The sequence below is a fragment of the Hakea prostrata genome, chromosome 1 (assembly GCF_041222555.1).
Source record: "Hakea prostrata isolate BN-2017 chromosome 1, UWA_Hpros_2, whole genome shotgun sequence".
Classification (NCBI taxonomy): Eukaryota; Viridiplantae; Streptophyta; class Magnoliopsida; order Proteales; family Proteaceae; genus Hakea; species Hakea prostrata.
Window position 1 is genome coordinate 43,376,813 of NC_142600.1, and position 5,364 is coordinate 43,382,176.

Genomic DNA, 5,364 nt, shown 5'->3' on the forward strand with positions numbered 1-5,364 from the left:
TAAGGTGAGTCTTTGATTGAGATATATGCTAAGTCTCAAGAATCAATATGGGGTAATAAAGTTCAAGTGTGGGGGATCTTAAATCAATAGTGAGGAAAGTTGTCATAGCTATTGATCTTGTATGAGTACTTACCAATTGTTAGAGTTGGAATTTGCAATGTTTTATTTTGAGCTGAATTGGAATTTTGGATGTATATTCACTGCAAACATCCACAAGACAAAACTCGTTCTCTAAGGGTAACCTAGTGGTTTAAAGGTCTGTTGCACATGCTAAGTGTAACCGTGATTCCTTCGAAAGTGAGTTAGGATTTATTTTGTTGCACTAGTTTCTTACCTGCATTTCTATTTTTTCTTTAATTTTTGCTTGAGGACAAGCTTAGTGTAAGTGTGGGGGAATCTGATGAGCACATTTATGTGTGAAATCTTAGGGCATAAAGTATGCATTTTATACACTTAGAGTGGAGTTACCTTGGGTTTTATGTTGTTTTTGCAGATTTTAGGACTTTTCAAGATTTAAGCAAATATTTGGAGTTTTGGGCTTGAATCATGCTATTTTACACGTCAAGAAGTCCATTCAAATTCTCAAATGTGAAAATGGGCCTGATCTGGAGCATGATGGGCTAGAGATGTGTGATTATTGGCCAACTCCGAAATATTGAAGAGATAAAGAAGGCAAATTTGATCTACGGCTAAGATTAGGAATTATTAATCAAATCTACAGAGATATTATTGAGAGAGTCCAAATGGAGAAATAGTCATTGCATACCTCAATATCTTGTTTGTGATTTGATTAAAGAAAGAAAAAAAAAGCAAAAAAAATTATATTTAGAGAAGAAAGAGGCAAAAATTCCGTTTTTGAATGGCTCTGTCCAGTTTTGATCAAGCCCTTCATCGAACGGTCATCTAGTGTCCGATCTAGATTCAATGTTTAGGTTTAATTTTTGTATGTAATGCAATTCAAGTTTCAAGTTTCAAGTTTCAAGTTTTTAGATTCGTTTTTCTCTGGGTCTAGCAATTGCAGATTTAGATCATTCTAGATCTAGATATGGTTGTTAGGGTTGGTTGAGATTCGAATCGTTTGTCAATTCACAAGTAATCTTCTTTATTAATCTTCTGTCCTCCCTCCATTCCTGCTTCTATCTACCCCTCCATATTCTTAATTTAGGATTTATTTTCAGCATTATTTATTGTTCTCCCTTCCCCTGGATCCTTGATCAGAGATGCCTACAGTCGTGCCTCTCTTTGGTTAAGGTTTCCATTTTATTTTCTACAATTTACTTTCTATTATTTACTTTCTGCAATTTACTTTCAGCACTGTTTATTGTTCTCCCTTCCCCTAGATCCTTGATCAGAGATGCCGACAGTCGTGCCTCTCTTTGGTTAAGGCTTCATTTTCCTTTTATTGCTTTGTTTATTGCTTTGTTATTTAACTTTCTACACTGTTTTTTTTCTTCTTTAATATCCGTTCCCCTGATCGGTGGACTGTAAGCTACGGCAAAGGGTCCACGATCAAAGTCATTATTATTATTATTAAACTCCCCTTCCCTCGATCCAGAGCTGACACTCGGATCACTTCCCTTTTCCTTTTATTTTTATTGTTCGCATTTTTTCCTGTCTTTTATTTATGCATTGATTGTGTTTAATTTATTTTTCATTTCAATTCGATTGCATTAGACGTATAGATTAGGATCATTTAGTTTAGTTAATTAGTTAACAAAAATTGAATCATTCCACTCTCGCATTACCATTAAGAAGTTGAATTATAAGTGGCATATCTCCTTGAGATCGACCCGTTAGCTATACGATACCGTGTGCTTGTGATTACTTTTAACTTCACAAACAGCTGCCACGGGTCGTTCGGTCTCAAAACCCTTCTGAATCGGGTCTGATATAATGGGGTATTCCTAGCCAAACATTGCTAGACAACCTTAGGTATGGCAATCAATAATTCGGGAAAGCGTCAATGGGCATCTTCGGAGAACATCCCATATTATTCCCTCCGATGTCCAAGGACAGAAATGTCAAAAGGACATTCCCCAATCCCAAATAATACTTATTCAATCATATCATAATTCCATACAAATCACATTCATACTCATATTCATATCATAGTCCAAATCACATTCACAATACTATATCATCAATTCCAACATGTAAATAACAATATGAATATGTTATTGTAGTTACCGAAGTATCATGATGTAAAGAAAATAAAACATCAGTAGCTAGGTCATGCATTCATGTCATAATACAATAAGACATGTAAATAGGCATATTGTGAGTTGGAATACTCACCTCGTAATCCGAACTTATAATCTTCAATAGAGAGATCAGAGAACAGATCCAAAATCACCTAAACAAGCTTGACAAAACATGTATAGGTCATAAGAAGCAAATCCAAGAGATAGGAGTCGAAACGGAGCAAAATTGGATTTACTGTCAGCCTTGGTCGATTGGTTGGTCTACTGACCCAGTCGACCAACAGAGTCAGTATGGGACAGAATTGATGTTTCTGATCCAAAACTTGATTTTCATGATCCGAAACATTACCAAACTTGGAGGAGACTTCTACGACAGTATTCTAACACTAAAGAGCAAGACTAAACACTAACAATGATCAACATACATAGATACTAAATTGGAAACAAAAACTTTCTATAAAAGTAAAAATCAAGATTTTCGATGAAAGCATACTATGAGTTCAAAGAAAGACTAGAGATGATAGGGTTTCATTCTAGTAAAGAATAATCAGAAATCATAGTCTAAACCATCATGAATCATAGATCTAATCATGGTAAGAATCGAATCAAAGAAAGATAATATGACATCATGAAGAACTTACAAAGATTAAGGTTAAGATCACTATGATGATCACAAAACCTTAAGAATAAAAGAGATTAGTGAAGAGATGGTTGCTAACAGAGAATGCAACATCATCTTCAGTGTCTCAAGCAATAAGAAATAGCAAATCAAAGATGAAGAAGAAGATGAGAGAATAGACAAACCTTAGATGCAAGAAGAGGAAGGATTGCTTGAGTTCTTGCAAGAATATCACCAAGGATGCAAAAGAGAAGCTTGGAATGGAGTCCCCACACGTTCTAGAGGGCTTAGGAGGCAGAGGAGACGAATTAATCTCGAGGTTTGATTAAATAGGAAGCTAAAAACTCAAAACATAAGGTTTTCTAAAATTTCAGATCTGGTTGCTCGATTGGTTGGTCTACTGGCCCCAATAGACCAACCAGTCGACCAAGCACAGTTCAACAACTTCGGACAGGGATTCGGAGGGCTATACGGGGTCAAATTGAGTGGGGTTTTCTCCTACAAGTCAATCAAGAAGTCTAGTTTCTAGAAATACCTTCATTGAGCACGAGAGTTCATTAGGTACTTAAAGTAATTCACCCCTCTTCAATGCACAGTTTCTCACTAAACACTGACAATGGTTCCAAGTATGGAGCACCATCAACAATATCCATGGGTTTCGGATCACAAAGACTTCTTCCTTCACTTCGGGACCTTGGATTTACCCTAAGGAAAGGTTTGACATGACTTCCTAAGGCTTTCAAAGGATAGCAACACTGTTATCAAGGTCCAACTTCAAGGTCAAACATTAAACTAACCTTTCTTCACCCAAAATAGATAGGGTGTCCTAGCTAGGTTTGGGCTGGATTTCACACTTAGCCTATAATATCACATGCTTTAAATTTACCTAGAATGAATTCCATCCAGTTATGAAAATGCTCCATGAAATTCAGTTGTATCTATAAACAAGGGAGAAAGTTTCCAACAATCATTGACATGAGTACAATGAAATAAAGCATGACTCACACCCTCAACACCTCTACTACAAACCAAACACAATGGAGCCAAAATAGCCCTTCTTGCAAATAGAAAACTACCAATAGCCATAGCTTCATGTGAAGCTCTTCAGAGAAAGTGTTTGATTTTTGGGAGCAATGTTACCTCATGCATCTGCCATCACTCAACATCATAGCAAGTTGACCTAACAATGAATTTTCCATTTTTCGTTTTACTCCAAATTCATGAATCTTGTGTGTCTAATGAAAGAATTGCGATTGTGAGTATGGATTCAACCTCAACTGGGGAGAAAAGTGATTACAACAAAGGAATGTTCCACTAAGGGTCCTGCAATTGACTATGATCCTATACCCAAGAGGGACTGTGACTATTAGGGGGGGGGGGGGGGGCGAGGGGGCTACTAATACACTTAAAGGGTAATGAAGGTAGCAATAGTCCCTATGAATGGAATTGATTGCACAAGTTTTTTTTTTTTTTTGGGGGTGGGGGGTGGGGGGGATGGTAGGGGGCATCTATTTGATTCATTTGATTGCACAACTCATTAGGGATGAGGAAACAAGACATGACATACACAGGAAGAGAAAAAACAACTACTTTAATCATGATCTCTTTCCCTGCTTGGGACAACAACTTCCCTTTCCAACCCAAAAGCTTTAGAGACCAACCTCTCTAGTACAAAAGTAAAACTTTGCACTTTGGACTTTCTAATAGAAGAAGGAAGCCACACGTAGGTTCCATGAGACTTTTTGGACCAATTATGAGTATTATGCAAACATACTACGTCGAGCTAGCAGCCATATCTGCTCTCAATGTTAAACTAGCTAGTTTATAATTGATCATTTATCATATGTTCAAGGGTGGCTGTTGAACTTGAATGCTGCATATTAAAGGCGTGGAACATGTTGTCTATGGTTCCCAAGAATATTGCATAACCACTGGTAGACTGTTGATCATCAAGGCAACCAACCCACTTAGCATCAGAGAAAGTTGTTAAGGCCATTTGGGATCAAGAGTTGGACTGTGCATAAACTAGCACACTTCATTGATAGCAAATTGAATGTCAGGTTGAGCCATGGTAGCATACTGGAGAGCCCCCACAATGGTCCTGTATAAAGTAGGATTGGCTATGAGTTCCCCCAAATTTTTTCTCAACTATGTAGATGGAGAGTGGATTGCTAACATGCTTGCAATCACTCATATTTGCCTTGTGAAGAAGATTCGTAACGTATTGTTGTTAAGAGAGATGAAGATCATTAGCATAGGTAGAAATAGACATTCCAAGAAAGTAATGTAATGGACCTAAGTCTTTCACAACAAACACAGAGGCAATCATAGTCATAAATTGAGTAAGTAACAAGTCAGAGCTCCCAATAAGAATAATATCATCCATACAGCTCAAGGTATACGTTGTGCCAGAAATCCCATGATAAATAAAAAGTGAAGTGTCAGTCTTGGGCCAAGAAATCCACACTCCCAATAAAAATGAACTGAGTTTATGAAGCCAAGCTTGCAAGGGCATGCTTGAGCCCATATAGAGATCTATGAAAA